The 27,037-nt window shown below is 46.1% G+C and overlaps 1 protein-coding gene across 1 annotated transcript in view; it reads right to left on the minus strand.

The window, feature by feature from the left end:
• The window catches only part of mmp28 (matrix metallopeptidase 28), a 102,803-nt gene that overhangs the window by 29,970 nt on the left and 45,796 nt on the right, over positions 1–27,037 (minus strand). The gene's annotated exons all lie outside the window — the stretch shown is intronic.

Raw genomic sequence — 27,037 nt, forward strand, 5'->3', positions numbered from 1 at the left:
AATAAAGTGTTACCGTAATGTGTATACCCCTTGCATTACTTACTGTGTATTCCACATTGGTTTGTGGAGGTGTGTTGAGGTTTTTTATGCGGATTGTTTGAGGCATGTTGATGTCCCGAAACTTCACTTGGTCAGGGTTGACTGTGGTTATGTGGACCTCTTGATTATCCAGACTTTTTAATCAACAGACACTCTCCTGGTTCCGTAGGTGCCAGTTAATAAAGCATTTGCTGCATATACACTTAAAATGGCAGGCATCACCTCAATTTATAGATATAAGATCCATATACAGGATCACACCATGTAGGAGTGGCACAGTGCCTCAGTGGTTAGGACTACTGCCTCACAGCACCAGGGACCTGGGTTTGATTCCACCCTTGGACGACTGTCTGTGTGGAGTTTGCACATTCCTCCCTGTATCTGCGTGGGTTTCTGCCAGGTGCTCTGGTTTCCTCCCACAGTCCAAAGAAGTGCAGGTTAGGTGGACTGGCCATGCTAAATGGCCCGTAGTATCCTGAGATGTGCAGGTTAGGTGGAAATAGCCATTGGAAATAGAGAGTTACAGGGAGAGGAGGGTGTGATGCTCTTTGGAGAGTCGGTGTGGACTTGATGGGCTGAATGGCCTGTTTACGTACTGTAGGAATTCTATCACTTCATATCAGCCGTGAACTCTTTGAATGTTGGAACAGACTTAATGGGCTGAATGGGTAAAAACAATGACTGCAGATGCTGGTATCCAGATTCTGGATTAGTGGTGCTGGAAGAGCACAGCAGTTCAGGCAGCATCCGAGGAGCAGTAAAATCGACGTTTCAGGCAAAAGCCCTGGGATGCCATGATTGTATAGTGGTTAGTACTCTGCGTTGTGGCCGCAGCAACCTCGGTTCGAATCTGAGTCACGGCAGCAATTGCTCTAACTGCCTCAGTTAATGGGCTGAATGGCCTACTCCTGCTTCTATAATATAATATTTTATAATCTTCACATTTCATTTGAATGATGACAGTTCCAACAGAATGACACTCTATTGTACTACAGTATCTGCCTCAATTATATACACCCTGCAGGGACCCATTCTCTGAAAGCAAAGAGAATGTGTTCAAACTAATACCCTTTTGAATTACCCAGAAAGTTGAGGGTCCGATATAATGCCATTGTTTTCTCCGTGACAATGCCTCAATAAATAGAGCCAACCAATCAGCAGTCTTTTTCCCTCCAGTATAATTTGTTGGGATCGTTGGAAATTTGGTATTCTTGCATGTGTCCTGATAAGAGGAAAAACTTCAGCCAAATGTCTCTCTGTTCCGCACTGAAACAAAACTTATAATGAACCAAGGATTGTAACAGTATGATTGACGACTAAAAGCCTGGACAAAGAGCTATTATTTAAGAAACATCTTAAAGGTGATTGAAACAAACAGAGAGATTTACAAAGAGAATTGTTGAGCTTGAGAATTAGCTAGCTGAAGGCACTTTTGGAGAGGTGAGGCCATCTTTGCTGCATAAGGGCTCAAAGATGGAGGAGCGCAGAGTTCCCACAGGGATTGGAGGATGTCACAGCGATTGGGATGCGTGGGACCATTGTCAAATTTGAACACTGGGATGAGCATTTAAAAGCCAAGGTGATAGTGAACTGCACCCCAGCATAGGTCAGTGGGCACCTGAGTGATAGGCAAAAGGGATTTACTGAGAGTGGAGATGCAGAGATTTGGACAGGCTGTAGTTTATGGAGGGTGAAAGATGGACTGCTCGATAGATGTGTGTTGGCGTAGTTAGGTTTGGGAGCAATAAAGGTATGGACAAAGTTTGGGGCAGCGGATGATGTGAGGTAGAATCCTCCAAATGTCCAGATCCGTGCAGAAACATTATCCCCCCACCCCTCAGCTTGCGGAGATCCTGCTGTTCTGCTGGGGACTCGCACGTGGTAAACAGGCTCGACAGGGCAATGAGGTTGAGAGAACTGTATGGACCACACAGTAATGAGGAGACCAGTTAGGAGGTCAGAGTGAGATGGTTCTGCTCAGAGATGGGTGGACAATGCCCAGGACAAGACTGAGCAAGTGAGAAAGACCAAGTTGGTGATTCAGCATTTGCATTATGTTTAGCCATATAAATAGAAAGTTTAACCCAATCTCTAGCAGACTAAAGGTTAGAGTTCCTTTCTCTTCTGTACTGTTGGTGGTTTTAACTTTCCTCACTGAACTTCAGAGCAACGACAGAAAATCCGGCTCCACCAAGGTTAGACGCCCCACTGCACTTGGGTCAATATACAAGACCGAAGAGCAAATTCTGGGAGGTGCAACCTGAAATATCATTCCAACAATACAGTTCATTCCATCTCTCACACACAACCCTATCTCAAATGTCCCCTGGAGCTAACACTCTCATTGGACCGAATGAGCATTCTTCAAATATTTATAGATCGTTACTTCTGCTGACAGTCTGCTTTCGGGAAAGTAATTCCACCGCAATGGAATGGAAGATCTCTTTCAGAAGCAGTCACATCGAGTTCAGCAGCCACTCGGATGGAAGATTCTAACTTCGGATTATTCACTTTTGCCCCTCGTTCATTAGATAGTCTTTGCCTGTCTCAGGAACAGGTCCACTCCAATGCCAGTTTTTTGAGCACTAGCCACACACCAAAGGCTTCTCATTTGTGTTTGGCAACAAGTACTTGTCAGCTGATCGACCAGAGTAGGCAGCGCAGCAACTACAGCCGTAGATTTTTTCTGAGTTCCACCCAGCTGTACTCCCAGCAAAGTCACAAGGTCATCAAGTCATCCAGCACAGAGACACACCCTTCAGTCCAACCAGTCCACGCCAAGCATAATCCCAAAGTAAACTAGTCCTACCTGCCTGTTCCTTGGCCCATATCCCTCCTAACATTCCTTATAAGTGTCTTTTAAACATTGTAACTGTGCTCACATCCACCACATGTTCATTCCACACATGAGCCACTATCTGTATTAAAATATTGCCCCTCATGTCTTTTTTTAAATCTCTCTGCTCTCACCTTAAGAATATGCTCTCTGGTCTTGAGGTGTCCCATCATAGGCTAAAGACAACTGCCGTCCACCTTATCTATACCTCTATAAGGTCACCCCTCAACCTCCCAAGCTCCAGTGAACAGCCTATCCAGCCTTTCTTTATTAGATTACTTACAGTGTGGAAACAGGCCCTTCGGCCCAACAAGTCCACACCGCCCCGCCGAAGCGTAACCCACCCATACCCCTACATCTACCCCTTACCTAACACTACGGGCAATTTAGCATGACCAATTCACCTGACCTGCACATCTTTGGACTGTGGGAGGAAACCGGAGCACCCGGAGGAAACCCACACAGACACGGGGAGAATGTGCAAACTCCACACAGTCAGTCGCCTGAGGCGGGAATTGAACCCAGGTCTCTGGCGCTGTGAGGCAGCAGTGCTAACCACTGTGCCACCGTGCCGCCCGTTTATAACCGTGCGTTTATAACGCAAACCGTCCATTCCCGGCTACATCCTGGGAAATCTCTTCGGAACCCTCCTGTAACAAGGTGACTAGAACTAAGATGATAAGATTATAATAGTGAGAGGTAATCATAGCAACCCAAATGGAACTTTTGACTTAGTTTATATGACACGAGCAGTCCTCTCTCAGTTTATGGGAAAATTGGGCAGCACAGTGGCTAAGAATCTCACAGCGCCAGGGACCCAGGTTCGATTCCCGCCTCGGGTGACTGTCCGTGTGGAGTTTGCACATTCTCCCTGTGTCTGCGTGGGTTTCCTCCAGGTGCTCCAGTTTCCTCCACTGCAGGTTAGGTAGTTTGGCCGTGCCAAATTGTGCAGGCTAGGTGGGTTAGCCATGGTATATGTAGGGTTATAGCGATAGTGTAGGGGCTGGGGTTGGATGCTGTTCGGAGGGTAGGTACAGACTCAATGGGCTAAAATGGCCTCTTTCTGCACTGTAGGGTTTCTATGATTAGTTACAGAGACCTTTTGATAAGGTGCAAACCTTTCTCAATATGGCTCGATTTAGCCTCTAGGAATGATACTAAAGGCCCCTTTTTGTCCCACCCAGGTTTTAAGGAGGAGGGGATGGTTGCATGGGCAGTGCAGGATGATGGGGACGGGGCGGGGTGCAGCAGGGAAAGTGGGGTCAGACCCAGTTAAACTAAATTCCACCATCCAATGTCCATCATGAGAAAGTTCCTCTGTTATAAAACTGCTTTCCCGTTGAAAGTCAAGAACTCCCATTTTGAAGATGGAATCCATAAGATATAGGAACAGAAGTAGGCCATTCAGCCCATCGATTCTGTGCTAACTTTCATTGGATTAAGTAATGGAGCAATAATAGTGTCCTCTTCCTTGACAGTGACCAATCATGGTGGATAATGACAGCTACAGGTTGCCCTTCATAGAATCCCTGGGGTAGCAGGGAGATTATGGGCCCATCAAGCCACATATTGCAACATTTGCCCTCCAGATCAGATTCCCACGCCCCTGTTAACTTTCTTGTACCACAGGTTGAGTGTTGGCAGATCCCCTTGTGTATCCAGCAAACTGCGGTGAACTATAGTTGCAAAATCACACCCAATATAAATGTAACTTTCAGTTCACTCACCTCCCCACTCCCCCTCACTTGGAAGGACTAGGCTGGTGAGTGGAAGGAAATATGGGTGACCGATTGCAAAGAATTGAACACTGGAATGTACAGCAATTTCTATAAGATAATGACCACAAAGTGACAGGAAGTTCTCTTTTGATTTGGGAGATGACAGATCCAGCGTTATTTCTGAGGCAATGCAATCGGACAGCAGTTTTTATTTATTTACAGGAGTGTTTATTTTTGATTAAATAAAACCACTTCAGCCAGTTGAAGCATTAACAAATGCCTGAATGCTCACCAAGTGCTGCTGCCTGATGCTGTCAGGAATATCTGTGTGGAACAGTTCCCAATTGAAATAATCACAGTCCTCCAAGATAAGGCAGTTCCTGCATTTTTACTGGACACTAAGTAAACAATTCATTTGCTGTAGAATTCTAAACCCTTCAGATTCCCACAGAAAGAGTAAGCAAACTACTGAGTCTATCCAGATGCCCCTGAATCTCAGCACACATACACAGACGGACAGACACACACACACACAGACGCACGCGCACGCACACACACACAGACGCGCACACACACAGACGCACACTCACAGACACATACACACAGCCAAAGACACTCATTCACACACCCAGGCACATACACACAGACACACATATACACAGAGGCACACATACACACGCAGACAGGCACACAGATGCATACACACAGACACACGTATACACACAGGCACACATACACACACGGACAGACAGACACACAGATACATACACACAGACACACATGCAAACACACTGGCACAAACACACAAACACACACATACATACATATACTCACACGCTCAAGGACAGACACACAAACACACACAGACAAATACACAAACACACACTCAGGCACACACTCACTCACACATAGGTACACAGGCTCACATAGACAAACACAGCCACACATACACAGACACACACACGGTCAAACTTTTAAGTTTTTACATGGGAATTTTCTTCTGCAAGGGACAGAGGTCATTGCTGAGGGTACTAGCCCATTATGCTCCTTCACATCACACCTGAAGTACCTTTCAACCAGAATTTATCTCCCTCTGCACTGCGTCAGCCTCAGAGGAGTTCCTCCCCTCCTGCATCTGTGTGAAATTCCCATTGGTGCCTGTAATAACTCCACAGAGGCCAGTGTTCCATCACCAAGTCACTCTTTATTTACACGCACATAGTACACGACACGGACCCAGCTAGCTCACAGCCAGCTCCTGGAGTGAACAGAGCTTCAGACGCTCCTGCTTATATCAGTCAGCCAGGGCTCCCTGATTGGGGCTGTTAACTGGTCTCATCAGTGAGCTCATATTCCAATAGATCCACCTGGCTGACCTCCTTCCGATCACTTCAATGCCATAGATTGGGCCGAGTGCCCTTCCTCAGTCACCCTGCTTCATGGTTTGCACTCTGTGATCGCTGAGAAACTTTCTAAACCCATCCCATTTCTGCCCCCTTCAGTCAACGTGTGTCAAAGTAAGCCTGGGACACCTGGCAGGTCATCCAGCCACAGTCTGATGTTTTCTCTTCAGGAACGTCCTTTAGATTCTTCGGCAACCGTAACATAATTACGATTTTGTTCAGATCAGTAACATTTGCTGTGAGTAATGTGAAATTTGAAATCCTTGATATTTGCGAACAGAATGAAGTCTCAGGATTCCATCAATGCAATTTTTTAAAAATTACACACATCTCAGCAAAGCAAGTATGCAATTCTATATATCTTATACATATACCATTCAGAATTACCATGAGGGAGGCATAAATTAATAATTGAACAAGTTGCACCTTAAATGCCAGGCACATCTAAGAGAAACCTCAACAGACCAGCTAGGCATCAGTGATCACTGCAAGTTACAAAAAAATCTTAAATGCTCTGTTTTTCTCACAAGGGATTTCACCTCCTCTCTCCCAAGGTTCTAGCCTCTAATTTTCCTCTATGGTAGCTCCAATTCAGATTGCCCTGATAACTGTTTGCCTCCAAGTCGCTCAATCTCTTCTCCTGAGACTGCAGACCACTGGATTTCCAAGGCCAGCATCTAATCACCAACATGACTCCAACTCAGTTGCTGCTCTGAGCAGAATGCCACTGTTCCTGGGCTTCCACGGGCCCCAGCTCTCAGCAGCACCAAGCAACCACTGATCCCGAATTTTCTGCATTTCCAGTCTCCTTAGCAGCATTAATGGCAGCACTTTATGTGGGCTTTCAAATGGTCATTGTTTTGTGCCACACTCCCATGCAGGCATCACTAGAACAGCAGAAACCACCGCGATCTCCTGCCACACTCTCCATTTGCAGCAAAGCACCGACCCTGCCTGGAGTTACATCCTTCAGGCGGCATTCAGTCTCCACACTAAAAACACATCGAAACAACCTGGGAATACCAACTCCCTTCCACCTCCCCCTTCCCAGATGAGGGATATGAGGTTGTATGTCTATGCCAGGAGTGTATCTCGGTCGTGTTTTGCAGAATTTCAGCATGGGTGCCACCTACTCCAGAGATTCTCAACTATTCAACCAACTTCACTCCAGAGTGACAGCACTGAGACTGAGCTGGATGGGATAGTGAGGAATGGAGTCGGGGATGATTACACTGAAGGTTCAGTTGAGTCAACAGAAGAGTTTCTCTCCAGTGAGACTACCTCCCTGCCCTCGTCGAGCTCCCATCATTGTAGGGTGACCCCTGAGTGACTGGGCTATAGGTCATCTTGAGGTGAGGAAGCCAAGTGGGGTCATTGGTTTCTATGAGCTGTTGGATCTCTTGCCCTCTTTCAATTCCACATTCATTCTTTATGTGACATACTTTATGCTGTACCACTGCCTCCAGACACCCGTGAGAGCCTTGTGTTTACACTCAGGTCTGATGGCTGAGAGTTGTCTTTGTCAAGCCAGTCTCATAGTTGGACAAAGAGTATCTCTGTGCTTGTTATGACAGACTTAGACAGCACCTTCCAAACCCACCTACCATCTATCTTCTCAAGGGGCAACTAGGGACGGCCAATACATGCCAGCCCAGCCAGAGTTGCCCACATCTCATGAATAAATAAGAGAAAGACAGCCTCCAGGGTTGATCAGGTACAATGAATGCACTGCAGTTCTTGGTGGCTGGTGGTTGCCAATGAGACACTGACTCATTGGAGCGACACTGGTTAGCACTGCTGCCTCACAGCGATCCAGGTTCAATTCCAGCCTCAGGCGACTGTCTGTGTAGAGTTTGCACATTCTCCCCGTGTCTGTGCGGGTTGCCTTCAGATGCTGCGGTTTCCTCCCACAATCCAAAAATGTGCAAGTCAGGCGAATTAGCCATGCTAAATTTCCCATAGTGTTCAGGGATGCGTAGGTTAGGCGTATTGGTCAGGGACAAATATAGAATAATAGGATAGGGAAATGGGTGTGAGTGGGTTAGTCTTCGGAGGGTCGGTGTGAACTTGTTGGGCTGAAGGGCCTGATTCTATGATTCATTGCAAGCAGCTGTAGAAATATGAAGTGATTCCTGGATGTTGATGTCACACCACAGCATGATGGGAAACAACCTGGGCTTCGAGGTTCTTGAGCATCCCAGGCCTGGCCCACTCCCACCGTATCAAAAAAACAAAATCAAATCCACCTTTGATCTTACCACCAACGGCTTTGTAAATCATTTTGACGTTTCAGTTTGTGTTTCTAGTCAATCCAGTGTTGTTAATTACACATCCAGGCCAACAGAACACAATTAATATCAAAGGATCTCATGTCCAGCAAGTCTGAAGAATAAGGAACGCCTCAAATTGGCCCAAGGGGCTATCGCAGCACAATGATGAGAAAAATCAACCCATTATTTAAATTCCAGTCTTCACTAGGGAGCAAGGCACATTTCCCCAACTAACCACGTCCAGCGTTCAGCCACGTGGCCTCTTGAAGTAGTGCACTGCATTCTCCTGCTCAGTTAATACAGCGGAAGCTTCCAGATGACAGCAGGAAGGTGAATGAAAGAGTTATCACACCCGATAGCCCTGCAGTCCCGATCCCTGACCCACTTTACTTAGTTTGTTCCAAAACAATATAAATCCACTCGACAGGGGCATCCTGGTGGTTACCGCGTCCAGGCAATAAGCCCTTCCCTCCCTCCCCTGAGATCTGGATAGCGGTTACCAACCTCCAGAAATGAATGATTAATCCTCTGGGCACTGCTCCCAGTCACGCTAGAGAAAGATTATAGTCAGCATTAATATTGTTCTGAAGCGCTTCTGTGTTGAAATGTTAGAGATAGAGGAGGAAGGCCCTTTGTTTGATAGCCAACAATAAGCTAATCAAGTCTCCCCGCCCCACTCCCATCCCAGTAGAATGGTGCCACGTGTAGGTGGCAGTGTTGGACGATGGGTAGTCACATGGCACTCCCTCAAGGGGCAGATCAAGAGGTGGTAGCCCCAGAGCTGGTTTCATCTCGCAAGCTCCTGCACCAGGCTGGACTGGCAAAGATGTCCCCCACGTCAGGACATTCGAGACCTCCACTCCAACAGGCCCAATCAGGCCAGGTGTCATGGCTGACAGGGGTCTCTGAGCTTGGCCAACATCTGGAGATAATGGAAAGCAGAGGAAAGAGTGAAAGCAGACAGGGGTTTGGCTGGGTTAATGCAGTAATAGAGAGGCGTAGATCTGAAGGGGATGTATTAGAACCCGTCACGGACAGTCATAACATTGTATCACTGAAACTCGCTGCAATGCTTTGAGTGCCTAAAAAGGAAATAAGAAGAATTCCTGAAAGATAAATGATTCGAATGCTAAACTGGTCCGAAATGATTGCCCAGTTGATAGTGATAAAGTGATATTGAGGTTCCTTCAAAACTCAGCAGGAATGGGCTACATCCAGAAGCTTCATGGGTAATGAGGCTTGCATGCTACTTGAGTGAAAAGATATTACTCCCATCAGTTTCAGCCCTCTGCCCGGTTGAAATCACCAAGTTCACATGCTGTTGTGTTTTCCTGGCATCATGAATCACCAGGTGATGGGATGGGGTTTTCTTACATGTTCGTCATGCAGGCCATTCAGCCCATCAAGCCTAACATCCCAGTCAATGACTGATCAGTCATTTCAATGTCTTTTATTAACCCTATCCCCATAACATCACTGGCAATCTACCAACCTCAGCATCCGAAACTTCCACAGCCCTCTGCAGTAGAGAATTCCAAAGGTTTGCCCCTTCCGAATGAAATGAATTCTCAGACCTAAGTGGCATCTGCCTAATTGTTTTTGAATTATGCTCCCTGGTTCTTAACCAGGGGAAACATCTTACCTACATCTACCCTGTCCACCCTTTCAAGTATTTAGTAAGTTTTAATGAGATCACCTCTCATTCTCCATTCTCATTCTTCACAGATACAGGCCCAATTAGTTTTTGTAGGGACAGTCCTACCATCCCTGAAACAAGTCTGGTGAACCTTGGTTGCAGTCTCTCCATGACAGTCATATCATTCCTGAAATGAGGAGGCAAACTCCACAGAGTACATCCATGCAAGCTCCGAGACAAGCGAAGGAAAGCTTCACTACTCCATAACAGCATCAGGTCCTATTGAAACAGATATCTGGAAGTTTATTAACAATTAACAGTGTACACCAATATGACTATGTACACTAAATATAGTCTGGGTTCTATGCTTCCTTACATACCTATTACATTAAATACATAGCTGACTGACTGTCACATTGACTAACCAACTGATTGTACACAGGGTAGGTTGGAAGCCTTCTATACCAGAGTGCCAGATGTTGTGGCCAATGTGTGCAATGATCCAACAAGCTGTGCCCACTGCAGAATGATAATAGCATGGCCATTCCAGTTGCCTTTCTTTGAAATCTAATCCCGGGATGTGAATGCCACTGGAAATATTGCCTGTTCCTTGTTAGCAAGGTGACGGACAGCTTTCTCCACTGGGTGGCGTCCACCTGTTCACAGACGTTAGGCCTTGCAGCAATCCTACAGGCGATCTGGGCCACTTCAAAGGGCTGGATTTACGTGTATGCTGGAGCGCATCCTGTAGTCCAGCAGCTAAAGGCCACCTGCTAGACCCTTGGTTGTTATTCCCCATTTCCAGAGCTTTTCCAAATAAAATCCTGAATGAACAATCCTTCATCAACTCTGTATCTCGAAGCAGACCTTGTGACATTATTGCTGTTGTGTCAGCTGGGACAGTCTCAGACAAAGGGGATTGGGCTTGGAGAACAGGGTGCTGCAGTTGAACCTGGAACTTACACACTGGCCAGTTCAGTACTGAGCAGACATATGATGACAGTAATTTGAAACAGTGGGGTTGGTTGACAGTTTTGGATTACAATGTTGATGGTATCAGCATTTAGTCAGAGAGATGTACAGCATGGAAACTGACCCTTTGATCCAATCATCCATACCAACCAGATATCCTAAATTAATCTAGTCCCATTTGCCAGCATTTAGCCCATATCCCTCTTACCCCTTCCTATTCATATACCCATCCAGGCGTCTTTTAAATGTTATAATTGTACCAGCCTCCACCACTTCCTCTGGCAGCTCATTCCATACACGCACCACCCTTTGCATGAAAAAGTTGCCCCTTAAGTCCCTTTTAAATCTTTCCCCTCTCACCCTAAACCTCTAATTCTGGACTCCCCCACCCCAAGGAAAATACCTCATCTATTTATCCTATCCATGCCCCTCATGATTTTGTAAACCTCTATAAGGTCACCCCTCAGCCTCCAATGCTCCAGGGGAAATAGCCCCAGTCTATTCAGCCTCTCCCTATAGCTCAAATCCTCCAACCCTGGCAACATCCTTGTAAGCAACATATAATTTTCAAATTATTATTAAAATTATTACTTCCTTTAAGAAACAATCGGAAAAAACAATGCTCTTAAAAACACCTTTCAATAAGGTCTTATTTCCAGTTATGTACATAAATGTATGCTTGCGTTTATAAATATGTCCAGATATATGACTATTAAACAAATCCAGTCGCTCAGACCAAGCCTCAGTGTGGGATTTGCAGCGCATATTTCTTGTGGAATGTTTTGGTTCTTAGGAAATGAGTTGCTTACACAGAGATTCCTGTGCTTTCCTAATCAGTGGCCACAAACATCCTTTCCATATACTTCCCAGGGACGCTTGGACACCTAGATTCCTGACTGCAATTCCCAAAGCTCCTGAATTTGACATTTTCTCTTTCTCAACAGCGTGGCTTTAGTCAGTTGTGCATGGATCTACTTAATTCCCCTGGGCCCAGCAGTCTCTGAAACAATCTCTGGCAGCCTGTGGGAACAGACGTAGAATTGAATGGAGCTCTGAGATGATGGGCCTTGGAGGAGTAGGGGGGGAGAGAGAGAGAGAGAGAGAGAGAGAGAGAGCGTAGGGGAGAGAGAGAGACAGAAAGGGACAGAGAGAGTAAGGGAGAGACTGGTAGAATCATAGAATCCCTACAGTGTAGGAGGAGGCCATTTGGCCCATTGAAAACCACACTCACCACTACTTCTGAGCTCATGTGCTGAGGGGATCGGGGAAACGAGAAAACAAAGCACTGTCATTTGACATGGCGCGAACTGTACACCTGTGCTCAACTGAAAGGTCACCAGTTATTGATGAGCAGTGTTCAGGCGAAGACAATCTCTCCAGCAGTATTCCTTTTCCAAAGAAAGCTAAAGGAAAATAACTTAAGGTAACGTGGGAAATAGGAGCAGGAATAGGCCATTCGGCCCCTCGGGCCTGTCCCGCCATTCTACAAGATCGTGGCTGATCTGTCCCAGGCCTCAGATCCTCTTTCCTGCCTGCTCCTTATAGCCATCAAGTCCTCGATATTTCAATAATCTGTCTACTCTTTAAATTCGTTCAGTGATGTAGCTCCCACAGTTCTCTGGGGTACAGGATTACAAACGTTCACTTCCCTCTAACAGAAGAAATTCCGCTACCTCTCAGTTTGATTCTGTAACTATGTTGTCTAACTTGAGAATCCCCTACTCGTGGAAAATATCTTCTCAACATTTACCCTATCAAACCCTTCCAGAAAGTTATTCATTTCAGTATGATTCTTCTAAGCTCGATTGTATAAATCAGAAAGGGTGGTGCTGGAAAAGCACAGCTGGTTAGGCAGCATCCGAAGAGCAGGAGAATCGATGTTTCGAGCACAAATTCATCATCAGGAATGTGGAGGGAGGAGCAAAACGTCATCAAGGTGGGAAGAGGCTTCACAGTAAGGTTATAATCAATCGGGGGAAAATGAGGACTGCAGACGCTAGAGGTCAGAGTCAAGAAGAGTGGTGCTGGAAAAGCACAGCAGGTCAGGCAGCATCCGAGGAGCAGGAGAATCGACATTTTGAGCATAAGCTCTTCATCAGGAACGTTGTATAAATGCCAAACCTGTTCAGTCGTTCATGATCAATCAACCTTTTCACCCCAGGAATTTGGATACTGAGTCTCTTATAAACTGCTTCTAATATCCTTTATTAAATTGGGAACCAAGCAGTTCTCCAGGTATAGCCTCACCCAAAATCCCCGTACAGTTGTAAGAAGACTTGCCAGATTTTTAAACTCCAACCTTTAGTGATAAAGGCCAACATTTCATTTGCTTGGAAGAAATGGATCTTAAAATAGAATTAACAGTTGTCTCCTTTTCCAGATTTCTTGCCCTCACCAGACTGCAGAATTAAATAAAAGCAACAGTACTGGGTAGAATGTACCTGGGAAAGCCGAGCTTGTTGCAAGGCTGGAGTTGCTACATTTCAGGAGTGTGATATGAAGAGTGTGAAGAGGAAGATGTCAATCTCAACCCCAAACCAGCCCTGGCTCAGGGGCAGAATTCTCAGAGTTTGAAGCTTAGTCCAACTTAAGGAACCAGTTGCACTATCTGGACCGACACGCCAGTGCAGAACAGAGGGGGTGCTACACGGTTGGGATGCCATCCTTCAAATGAAAAGTCAAACCAAAGATTGGTCTGTTCCCTCAGCTGGTATCCATTGTATTAATTCAAAACAAGAGCAGACAGTTACCCCCTCCCCCCACCGACTCCCACAGTCAGTAAAACACATGACTGAGTCACCACCACGGGAGGCAACAGCCGAATGGTATTATCACTGGGACCCAGGTAATGTCCGAGAAACCCAGGTTTGAATCCCTGGCAGAGGGTGGAGTTTGAATTCAATAAAAATCTGGAATTCAGAGTCTAATAATGCCCAGAAATCCATTGTTGATTGTCAGAAAAAAAACCCATTAATGTCCTTCGGGGAAAGAGACTGCCATCCTTACCTGGTCTGGCCTACATGTGACTCCAGACTCACAGCAACGTGGTTGGCTCTTACCTACCCTCTGGGCAATTAGGGACAGGCAATAAATGCTGACCTAGCCAGCGACCCCCTTATCCCATGAATGAATGAAAAGAACCCATTGCTGTCAGTGACAGCCTGCCCTGCAAGATGTTATGTTTGTCCACACAGCAGCAACGTGCACACTTTAAAAATGATGAAAGGTTCCAGAGAAATGCACGTCCTTTCTTCAAACGGAGAGCGGAAAGGTTTGGCAAATGGTGAGTTAAATAGTGAGCAAAATAGAGCAGGGACTAAGTGTAATTATCTACAGTGTAGGAATAAGGTTGGGTCAAATTGGCAAAAGCGAAATTGACAGCTGAATGGCCGGCAGGTAAAAGCTGTCAGCCTTGGTTGCTATGAGGACAAGAAATGACAGGACATTTTAAATGAACTGATTAGTTCTTGACAGACTCTGCATTCCTTCCAAGAAATGCTGAGGGCAAGCGAGACATAATTTCATCATCTGACACCTTTCGGAGCAGAACAGGATCCTGCAGAGATCTGACCGACAACGTGATGAAACAAGCAAAGTCACTTATTTCAGTGAAAAAAAGAATGTTATCTCCTCCTCCAGAATGGGGAATCTCTCCTCAAACTGTCACAGTTTTTACATGGATTAACGTTCACTGGCAGTCAGTGAGACACACTGAATTTTAACTCTAGCCTGCTTTGAAACAAAGACGGGGGGGGTGTGGGGGGTGGGGGAACAAGGAGTGCTACACAGTCGAGATTAGAGTGATGCTGGAAAAACACAGCAGGTCAGGCAGCATCCGAGGAGCAGGAAAATCGACGCTTCGGGCAAAAGCCCTTCATCAGGAATGACATTCAGGAAAGCCCTTCATTCCTGATGAAGGGCTTTTGCCTGAAACATCAATTTTCCTGCTCCTCAGATGCTGCCTGACCTGCTGTGCTTTTCCAGCACCACACTAATCTAGATTCTAATCGCCAGCATCTGCTGTCCTCACTTTTTCCAAGGAGCACTACACAGTCAATCCTTCAGCTGAAGCATAACACCAAAGCCCCAATTCCTTCTAAGATGGTCGCTAAAGATCACATAACATTATTCCAAGAATACCCCTCAGTCAATATTTATCCCCCAATTAACAACAGATCATAGATTCCCTACAGTGTGGAAACAAGCCCTTCAGCCCAACAAGTCCACACCGACCCTCTGAAGAGTAACCCACCTAAACCCATTCCCCTACATTTTACCCCTGACTAATGCTTAACCTATACATCTCTGAACCCTCAGGGCAATTTAGCATGGCCAATTCACCTAGCCTGCACATCTCTGGATTGTGGGAGGAAACTGGAGCAGCCGGAGCAAACCCATGCAAACACAGGGAGAACGTGCAAACTCCACAAAGACAATCACCCGAGGCTGGAATCGAACCCAGGACCCTGATGCTGTGACAAAGCAGTGCTAATCACTGAGCCACTGTGCCACCAATTATCAAATTGCCAAATGTCCTACTTTACCACAATGATGCTTCAAAACGTATGTAACCAATGAAGTAAAATCCTTTAGGTTCTAAAAGGCAAGACAGGCAAGAACTGTGCTTCACATGATGTCAGCCAACACTCCGATCTTAATCCTGTTCCTAATCACCACCCGGATGGAACAATCTCAGGAGATTCCCAAACCAAGGAATATTTTTGCATTCTTTTGACGAGGTGGGACAAAGCCAGCATTTGTCGCCATCCCTAATTGCCCCTGAACCTGCTAGGCCATTGTATTGTGCTGTTAAGAATCAACCACCATTGCTGTCTTAGTCTCGAGTCACACGTAGGCCAGACCAGGTAAGAATGACAAATTTCCTTCCCTAAAGGGCCTGAGGAAAACAGGTGGGTTTTTAACAACACCATTTCAGAGGCTAGCTTTCAGTTCCAGATTTATTAATCGAATCTCAATCCCAAAATTGGTGTGATGGGATTTTTTTTCGCAGCAGAGAGCAGCGGGAGCTGGGCGGAAGTTCAGGCGGAGCGCACAGCCGGTCGGGAAGGTAAGTGATTGCTATTAGAGTGGGTGTGTTCTAAACCCCAGGTCCTACAAGGTCGGGTCTCCCTCCCTCCCTCCTCCTCTAACCTAAATTAAGAGTCCACAGACTTGCCACAAAAAGAGGGTCTAAGGAAGTTTGGATCGAAGAGTGAGGCTTCAGCTCAGAAGTCTTTGACAAGGAGGTTGAGTGAAGTGATTACGCCACAGTTGAAGAGGGTGAAGACATGACGGCCAAGCTGGTTCAGTGAGCTACGTGCTTGATGTGGGAGGTCAACAACTTTGGTGTGTCTGGCTCGTATTAGTGTGGAAAGTGTGTGCACATTCAGCTATTGACCGAGCATATTGCAGCACTGATGAAAGAACTCGAGGACCTTAGGCTCATCCGAGAGAACGAGATCTTTCTGGACAAGACCTTCAGTGAGGTTATTACACTAATCATGGCAGAAGAGAGCAGAAGAGAGAAGACGATGAGGAAGGCAGAGAGGAGACAGGTGCAAGAGACCACGGGGGAAGTACATGTCAGGAACAAGTTGAAGCTTTTGGAAACAGTAGAGTCTGATGACACTGCCAGTTTGCAAGGCGGCCAGGTCTGTCAATCAAAAGTTGGCGCAGAGGCAGAGTGGAAGAGTCAGACATCGCACAGAGCTGTGGTAATAGGGGACTCCATCGTGAGAGGAACTGACCGGGGTTTTTGTGGCAGCAGGCGGGATTTAAGGGTGGTGTGTTGCCTTCCTGGTGCCAGGGTGAAAGACATCACGGACAGAGTGCAGGAAATCCTCAAGGACGAGGGTGAAGAGCCAGAAGTGGTGGTACATGTCGGCACAAATGATGTCAGGAAGAAGAGGAGGAACGTACTACAGCGGGACTTCGGAGAACTAGGAAGAAGGCTGAAAAGGTGTTTATCTCTGGTTTGCTTCCAGTTCCTCGGGCTGGTGTGGCCAGAAACAGGGAGATAATGGACTTGAACGTGTGGTTGGGGAACTGGTGCAGGAAGCAAGGATTTAAGTTCTTGGATCACTGGGGTATATTTTGTGGTAAGCATAAATTCTACAAGAGAGACGGTTTGCACCTTAATAGGTTAGGGACCAGCATTCTGGCAGGCAGGTTTGCTACTGCAACACCGCTACATTTAAACTAAGTAATGGTGGGGAGAGGACAAACTGGACATTTAAAAAGGAAATTGAAGGGAAAGTTAGAACAAGAGAAGTCAAGAAAGACAACTGTATCAATGAGGCAGAAAACTTGGAAAGGGATCATGCTGTAAGGTTGAGTGAATTAGGGGTTGATGGGAAGGGTGAGAGCAGTGGTTAGCACTGCTGCCTCACAGCGCCAGAGACCCGGGTTCAATTCCCGCCTCAGGCGACTAACTGTGTGGAGTTTGCACATTCTCCCCGTGTCTGCGTGGGTTTCCTCCCACAGTCCAAAGATGTGCAGGTCAGGTGAATTGGCCATGCTAAATTGCCTGTAAGGGGTAAATGCAGGGGTATGGGTAGGTTGCGCTTCGGTGGGGCGGTGTGGACTTGTTGGGCCGAAGGGCCTGTTTCCACACTGTAAGTAATCTAATCTAATCTAATCACAACTGTATCAATGAGGCAGAAAACTCGGAAAGGGATCATGCTGTAAGGTTGAGTGAAATAGGGGTTGATGGGAAGGGTGAGAGCAGTAACAAATTAAAAATACTATACATGAATGCACAAAGCATTAGACATAAGATGGATGAGCTTGAGGCTCTTTTGGAAATTGGCAGATACGATATTGTGGGGATAACTGAGATGTGGCTTCAAGTGGACAGGGCCTGGGAAATGAATATTCAAGGCTACACGTGCTATCGTAAGGACAGACTGACAGGCAGAGGGGGTGGGGTGGCCTTGTTGGTAAGGGAGGATATTCAGTCCCTTGCGCGGGGGGACCTAGAGTCAGGGGATGTAGAGTCAGTGTGGATAGAGCTGCGAAATACTAAGGGTAAAAGGACCCTCTTGGGAGTCATCTACAGGCCCCCAAACAGTAGTCTGGATGTCGGATGTAAGTTGAATCAGGAGCTGAAATTGGCCTGTCGCAAAGATGTTACTACAGTTGTTATGGGGGATTTTAACATGCAGGTAGACTGGGAGAATCAGGATGGTATTGGACCTCAAGAAAGAGACTTTGTGGAGTGCCTCAGAGATGGATTCTTAGAGCAGCTGGTGCTGGAGCCGACCAGGGAGAAGGCAATTCTGGATCTGGTATTGTGCAATGAACCAGAATTGGTCAGAGACCTCGAAGTGAAGGAGTCATTGGGAAGTAGTGACCATAATACATTAAGCTTCAATCTGCAATTTGAGAGGGAGAGGGTACAGTCGGAAGTGACAGTACTTCTGTTGAATAAAGGGAACTATGGAGCTATGAGGGAGGAGCTGGCCAAAGTTCAATGGTGCAATACCTTAGCAGGGATGACAGTGGAGGAACAATGGCGGATATTTCTGTGTATAATGCAGAAGTTGCAGGATCAGTTCATTCCTAAAAGGAAGAAAGATCCCAGGAGGAGCTATGGGTGGCCGTGGCTGACGAGGGAAGTTAAGAAACATATAAAGTTAAAAGAGAAAAAGTATAACATAGCAAAGATAAGTGGGAAAACGGAGGACTGGGAAGCTTTTAAAGAGCAACAGAGGATTACTAAGAAGGAAATACGCAGAGAAAAAATGAGGTACGAAGGTAAACTGGCCAATAATATAAAGGAGGATAGTAAAAACTTTTTTAGGTATGTGCAAGGCAAAAAAATGGTTCAGACTAAAATCGGGCCCTTGAAGACAAAAACAGGGGAATATATTATGGGGAACAAAGAAATGGCAGAAGAATTAAATGGGTACTTCAGATCTGTGTTCACTGGGGAAGACATAAGCAATCTCCCTGAGGTAACAGTGGCTGAAGGACCTGAACTTACGGGAATTTATATTTGCCAGGAATTGGTGTTGGAGAGGCTATTAGGTCTGAAGGCTGATAAGTCCCCGGGGCCTGATGGTCTATATCCCAGGGTACTGAAGGAGGTGGCTCGAGAAATCGTGGATGCGTTGGTGATTATTTTCCAGAGTTCGATAGATTCGGGGTCGGTTCCTGAGGATTGGAGGGTGGCTAATGTTATACCACTTTTTAAGAAAGGTGGGAGAGAGAAAGCAGGAAATTATAGACCAGTTAGTCTGACCTCTGTGGTGGGAAAGATGCTGGAGTCTATTATAAAGGATGAAATTACGGCACATCTGGATAGTAATAACAGGATAGGACACAGTCAGCATGGATTTATGAAGGGGAAATCATGCTTGACTAATCTTCTGGAATTTTTTGAGGATGTAACTCTGAAGATGGACGAGGGAGATCCAGTGGATGTAGTGTACCTGGACTTCCAGAAAGCTTTTGATAAAGTCCCACACAGGAGGTTAGTGAGTAAAATTAGGGCGCATGGAATTGGGGGCAAAGAACTAGATTGGATTGAAAATTGGTTGGCTGACAGGAAACAAAGGGTAGTGATAAACGGCTCCATTTCGGAATGGCAGGCAGTGACCAGTGTGGTACCGCAGGGATCCGTGCTGGGACCGCAGCTTTTTACAATATATATTAATGATATAGAAGATGGTATCAGCAATAACATTAGCAAATTTACTGATGATACAAAGCTGGGTGGCAGGGTGAAATGTGATGAGGATGTTAGGAGATTACAGGGTGACCTGGACAAGTTAGGTGAGTGGGCAGATGCATGGCAGATGCAGTTTAATGTGGATAAATGTATGGTTATCCACTTTGGTGGCAAGAACAGGAAGGCAGATTACTACCTCAATGGAATCAATTTAGGTAAAGGGGGCAGTACAGAAAGATCTGGGTGTTCTTGTACAACAGTCAATGAAGGTAAGCATGCAGGTACAGCAGGTAGTGAAGAAGGCTAATAGCATGCTGGCCTTCATAACAAGAGGGATTGAGTATAGAAGCAAAGAGTGCTTCTGCAGCTGTACAGGGACCTGGTGAGACCACACCTGGAGTCCTGTGTGCAGTTCTGGTCTCCAAATTTGAGGAAAGACATTCTGGCTATTGAGGGTGTGCAGCGTAGGTTCACGAGGTCAATTCCTGGAATGGCGGGATTACCTTACACTGAAAGACTGAAGCGACTGGGCTTGTATACCCTTGAGTTTAGAAGACTGAGAGGGGATCTGATTGAAACATATAAGATTATGAAAGGATTGGACACTCTGGCAGCAGGGAACATGTTTCCGCTGATGGATGAGTGCCGAACCAGAGGACACAGCTTAAAAATATGGGGTAGACCATTTAGGACAGAGATGAGGAGAAACTTCTTCACCCAGAGAGTGGTGGGTGTGTGGAATGCTCTGCCCCAGAGGGCAGTGGAGGCCCAGTCTCTGGATTCATTTAAGAAAGAGTTGGATAGAGCTCTCAAAGATAGTGGAATCAAGGGTTATGGAGATAAGGCAGGAAGAGGATACTGATTAGGAATGATCAGCCATGATCATATTGAATGGTGGTGCAGGCTCGAAGGGCTGAATGGCCTACTCCTGCACCTATTGTCTATTGTCTATTGAACCCATATCACAAGAGTATGGAGCCTCTGCATTGTTAATTCAAAGACTACTCCACTGTGACACCACTTCCCCATTATCAGGGAGGCAGTTAAGCGGACAATTTGGATAAAGTAACATGTTATAATCATGAAGGATTGGTGAGTTTGTTTGTAGGGTTGGTTGGGAGAGGAATATTGGCCAGGATACCAAAGGACTTCTTTCAATGATGCTGACAGAACGTTTACATCCACTTTGGAAGGTAGAGGATCAAGTTGCTCATTGAAAAGATTAAAACGGCAGTGATTCAGCAATCTCTCCAATACTGGAGTGATGTGTCTGTGAAGACTGGTCCAGAAACTCTGAAGGTCGGACAGTCATTGGAGCAGTTTAGATTGGTGTGGAAATCCCAGTGCAGTTTATTCCAGGAAATTGGAAATTCTAGTTGAGAGTTCCCGGGTGTCTGGAACTCTCCAAAAACATTCCTTAAAGTTGGAGATTTTGGAGGGTTCCAATTCACTTTAAGCTTAATATATATCCAGAATAAATTACAGGAGTAATAAAGTACTCTAACTCTGGGTAACTATTTAACTGAATTTACCATTGGCCCTCTCAACTAAATCCCCCAACCTGACCCCTCATCAATCCCCAATCCTACATTCACTCTCCTGCACCAGCCCACGGGCCATCCACTCTCTGAGCCAACCCTCCAAATCTGACATCCCAACACCACTCTCTACTCAATCCCTCAACCTTCCTGATACACTCACCAATTATCCAGTAACCTACACTCTCACCCACCTGGCATTTTTCCCTATCTCTTCTTCACCCACCTTGCACCCTGACACCTCAAACACCATCACTTTATTCCCTTTGTTTTTCATAAGTCGTGAGATTTTGGCATCCCTGGCTGGGCCAACATCCATTGCCCGTCCCTAGTTGCCTCTTGAGAAGGTGGTAGTGAGCTGCCTTCTTGAACTGCTGCAGTCTAACTGCTGTGGGTTGGTCCACAATGGCATTAGGGAGGGAATTCCAGGACTATGACCCAGAGACACTGAAGGAATAGCGATATATTTCCAAATCAGGATGGTGAGTGGCTTGGAGGGGAACTTGAAGGGGGTAATGTTCCCATTTATTAGCTACCCCTGTCCTTCTAGGTGAAAGTGATTGCGGGTTCGTAAGGGGCTATCTAAGGATCTTTGGTGAATTTCTGCAGTGCACCTTGTAGATAGTACACACTGCTGCTACTGAGCCTCGGTGATGGAGGGAGTGGATGTTTGTGGATTCTTTGGTCTGCCTATATCTGGAGGGCATAGGTTTAAGACGAGAGGGCAAAGATTTATTAGAGACCTGAGGGGCAACCTTTTCACATGGAGGGTAGTGCATGTAAGGATAGAGCTGGCAGTGGAAGTGGTAGAGGTGGATACAATTACAACATTTAAAAGACATTTGGACACGTACATGGATAGGAAAGGCTTTGAGGGATACGGGCCAAATGGGACTGGCTCAATTTAGGAAATCTGGTCAGCATGGATGAGTTGGGCTGAAGGGTCTGTTTCCACGCTATATGACTCTATGACTCTAAAACTAACTCTCTAAAATGGGGAGGGTTTCAAGAAGAGTCTTTTCTCCTAGCGGCTGCTAGAATTCCTACTTCACAAAAAAAAACTCCAGTCCAGGAATTCCCAGAGTAGGAATCTTCTAAACATAAATGTGTATTTTTTTTTGTCTGGTCCAGGATGGAAATAGAGCTTCTGATGCTGATCAGAATTTCTTGGCCATTATTCACTTCAGTCCCAGAGTAAGGTTTGAACACCTAACGTCCTTGCTACCAACTAAGCCAAGATATAAATAGAAAGGATGGGCTGGGGGTGTTAGTTTAACACAGGAACCATAGACAGAACAGGGGCCAGATTTTCAATTGCAGGTGGGGTCAGGACCTGGTATAATCAGGATTGAAGAACACATTCGTGGAGGTCCTGTGGGAATAAGACATGGGAGTGGAAGCAAGACCATTCGGCCCCTCGGGTCCACTCCGCCATTTAATCATGGCTGATGGGCATTTTAACTCCACTTACCCGCATTCTCCCCGTAGCCCTTAATTCCCTGTGACATCAAGAATTTATCAATCTCTGCCTTGAAGACATTTAGCGTCCCGGCCTCCACTGCACTCCGCGACAATGAATTCCACAGGCCCACCACTCTCTGGCTGGGCCTGTGGAGTCTTAGCATCTCCGGGATTGTTTCCGATTTCCAAACGGATGGCGGGGGAAGGTATTGGTGTCAAGGAAGGTGCCTGAGTTCCTCAGGAAGCTTGCTGAGGAGCTGTCATGAAGCAGGCCAGGCTTGCACACTTCAGAGGCCCTCTGCTGGTTTGGACATGGGGCCTGATAAACTTGCACTGGAGTCGGCTTTTCAAGAAATCTGTGGTTTCCAACTCACACCAGCACCCAGTGACGATTCTACCTTGCCATGTAAGCCCATCTCCTTCCACATCTCAGGGACTGGCTACTCAAATTGGCAAGCGAGCAGCAGTCCCCAAGATGGCTGCCGCCCACCTTTGGAGCTGGTATCAGGCAGGCAACTCCCAGCTCCTGCCAGTGGTTGGTACCTCGAATCGGGCACTGAATATCCTTCCAATTCGAGCAGACCATTTAAGTATTTTTTTAAAAGTCGCACTCAAAAGTGACCCCCGTATTCTTGCCGGTGTTGGCATCCAGACCCTGCATAGAAAATCCAGCCACGTGGAATGGTAAAAAAAATCTGGGAACGGTAATGAAACGTAGGAATCATACAGCAATCTCAACTCCGGCGAAGGAGTGGGAATGATAAAGACAGAGTTGAATGACATGTCTGACATCGAGGTCTGTGTATTCTCTACTGTCCTCGGGCTACTGCTGAACATTTTTTTGCTGATCAATAAATTCGGCTCAGGTGAGAAGGTGAAGAATTCAAACCTGCCCGCAGGAAAGTATCTCGATATCCTGACGATCCCAGTCTAAACCAGCTTGATCTGGGAGTAACGACACGGTGGGGACGTACAGGCTGTAACAGGTCCAGACAGATGTGCTGTGGCCCAGCTGAAGACACGGCTGGGCCACTCCCTCTTCCACCAGATGTTGAAATGTTGATGTGAACCAGTCATGTCTGGGGAGCTGCTCTCTGATGTAGACACACAAGCAGAACTGCGAAACCCCTTTCGAAGATTGCAACTCCATTTGCAAATGCTGGAGCTATAAATAGTCCTGTAATCTATCAGTCTGACTAGATCCAACAACATACAAAGAGGCTGTGCAATGTTTTCTGGAGGCCTGTGGACCACTTCCGGAATGGAATTGACATTACTCAGGGTCATGTGCAGAACCACCAATGTCAAGTCCAGCGTGTTTTCAGATTATTTTATTGAACAGAAAATCAAACTGGAGTGAAGCGGCTGCATTTCTGAACTAATAGCTCAGAGGCCTTGGTTAAGAATCCTAAAAGCTTAAGACCCCACCACATTGCTTCATGAGTTACTCTCAATTTAAAAAAACTTGAGTGGTTTACTAAGCAGAAGGAGACCTGGCATCATGGTTGGGTCTGAGGATATATGTGACTACAGGCCAGCCTCAATGTACGATCAATCGCAGTCACATGTTACTGCAGAATAGCTAAGAACATTGACCAATAACAAAAAACATTAACCAAAAATTCAAGCATACTTGCCATTTATACATGTTGCCTACAACAGCAGGTCAGAGGCTAGGAATCGTGCAGCAAGTAACTCACCTCCTGACTCCCCAAAGCCTGTCCACCATCGACAAGGCACAAGTTGGGAGTGTTATGGAATACTGCCCACTTGCCTGGATGGGTGCAGCTCCAACAACACTCAAGAAGCTTGACACCATCCAGACCAAAGCAGCCCACTTCATTGGTAACACATCCACAAACATCCACTCCCTCCATCACCGATGCTCAGTAGCAGCCATGCCAACTAGCTACAAGGTGCATTGCAGAAATCACCAAAGGTCACTAAAGAACACATTCCAAACCCACGGCCACTTCCGTCTGGAAGGACAAGGGCAGTGGATACACGGGAACACCATCTCCTGCAACCTCCCCCTCAAGACACTCACCATCCTGACTTGGAAATCTATCAATGTTCCTTCACTATCACTGAGTCAAATCCCTGGAATTCCCTCCCTCAGAGCATTGGGACTCTACGTACGCCAAATGCAGTTCAAGAAGGCAGATCACCATCACCTTCTCCAGGGCAAATAGGAATGGGTCCTGCCAGTGATGCCCACATCCCAGGAATGAACTTAAAAAAAGATCAATGAAGGTAGACAACTGCACCTCCTTCCCGATAAGCCTCAACATTGGAGCCCCTCCCAAGGATGTGTTCTCAGCCCCCTACTGTACTCCGTGTACACCCATAACTGCCTTGCCAAATTCTGATAAGAGGTAGACAGGCAGGAGGCCGGAAGTGCACAGCAAGCCAGGCAACATCAGAGGTGAAGAAGTCAATGTTCCAGGTGTATCCCTTTGTCAGGAGGCTTTACACCCGAAACATTGACTTCTCCCCCTCCTGGTGCTGCCTGGCTTGCTGTGTTCTCCCAGCCTCCTGCTCGTCAACCTTGGATTTCAGCATCTGCAGCTTTTTTGTCTCGAACCAAATTCTGAACAAACGCCATCTACAAGTTTGCTGACGGTGCTGTAATGATAGCACGGATATCAGACAATGAGTCAGAGTACAGAAAGGAGATAGAGGGCTTGGTGACGTGGTGCAATGAGAACAATCTGTCTCTCAATGTCGGCAAAACTAAAGAACTGATCATTGACCTTAGAAAGAAAGGAGGAGAACGTGCCCCCCCATCTACATCAACGGAGCTGAGGTTGAGAGATGGACAGCATCAAGTTCCTCAGAGTGACAATAACCAACAATCTGTCCTGGACTTGCCACGTAGATGTGATGGTCAAGAGGTACAACAATGCCTCTCTTCCGCAGACGGCTTAGGAAATTCAGCATGTCCATAAGGACCCTCACCAACGTTTATAAATGCACCATTGAAAGCATTCTATCCGGATACATAACAGCCTGGTATGGCAACTACTCTACCCAGGACTGAAAGAAACTACACAAGGTTGTATGCACATCAGGAACTATCAGGGACAACAACCTCCCATCCATGGACTCCATCTACACCTATCGTTGCCATGGAAAGGCTGCCATCATCATCAAAGACCCCTCCCACCCCGGTAATGCTTTCCTACAGCCTCTACCATCAGGCAGAAGATACAGAAGCTTGAATACACACACCAACAGGTTCAAGAACAGCTTCTTCCCTGCTTTTATTAGACTGATGTGGAGGTGCTGGTGTTGGACTGGAGTGAACAAGGTCAGAAGTCACATGACACCAGGTTATAGTCCAACAGGTTTATTTTGAAATCACAGGCTTTCAGAGCGCTGCTCCTTCATTGGGTGAAGTGATTAGACTGATGAATGGACTCTCTATCTTCAAATAATGTTGAGCTTGCTTTGCGCATGTCCTGTGCAGTGTAACCTCACTTTGTCTAAGCCCCCTATGATCTGCATGTTCTTGTTTACTACGACCTGCCTGTACTGCTCACAAACAAAGCTTTTCACTGTACTGAGGGACACATGACTATAATAAATCAAAGATGAAAATGTGTTGCTGGAAAAGCGCAGCAGGTCAGACAGCATCCAAGGAACAGGAGAATCAACGTTTCGGGCATCAGCCCTTCTTCAGGATTCCTGAAGAAGGGCTGATGCCCGAAACGTCGATTCTCTTGTTCCTGAATGCTGCCTGACCTGCTGCGCTTTTCCAGCAACACATTTTCAGCTCTGATACTCCAGCATCTGCAGTCCTCACTTTCTGCTCTAATAAATCAAACCTAATCAAATCAAACAGTAAATCAAATTGAAAGAATAATGACATTTCCACACTCTTATGATGTACCAAGTATCACTGGTCAAGAAACATAGTCAAACTAGAAGTACAATGATGGAGTTTGACTGAACTAGAATAAGATAAGGTTATATTTTAAAAACATCCCAAATTCCTCCTGGGCAATTAGTTTCATGGTTACAATCTCGCTGTTGCTCTGATTGAGATTAACTAATTCATCACACTCCCCAAGACTAGCACTGTTCTAACACACGTAAGACTTACCGCAATCATAGGGAGCAAACCTGACCAGAGTGATCTTTTCCCTTTCTAAATGGAAACTATGGGAGGTAGGAGCAGAGGTGGCTAGTTCCTTGAGTCTGTTCCACTATTCAGTACGTTTGTACCTGATCCACTTTGACTTTACTTTTGTACCTTCCCCCCTTCACCTTCCACATATCCCCAGTTCCTCTCTGAGTCAAAAATTTGTCCAACTCAACCTTGAATACATTCATTGACTGTTCCCTGTAGAGGGGAATTTCAAGATTATGACCCTGACAAGATCAGGATTCCTCCTCCTCTCCAATTTAACCTCTCATTTTGAAACTGTACCCTTACGTCTAGATTCTTCTGAGATGGGAAATATCTTCTTAGCATCGACCTTGTCTTATAG

Source organism: Chiloscyllium punctatum, chromosome 19 (genome assembly GCF_047496795.1).
Source record: "Chiloscyllium punctatum isolate Juve2018m chromosome 19, sChiPun1.3, whole genome shotgun sequence".
Classification (NCBI taxonomy): domain Eukaryota; kingdom Metazoa; phylum Chordata; class Chondrichthyes; order Orectolobiformes; family Hemiscylliidae; genus Chiloscyllium; species Chiloscyllium punctatum.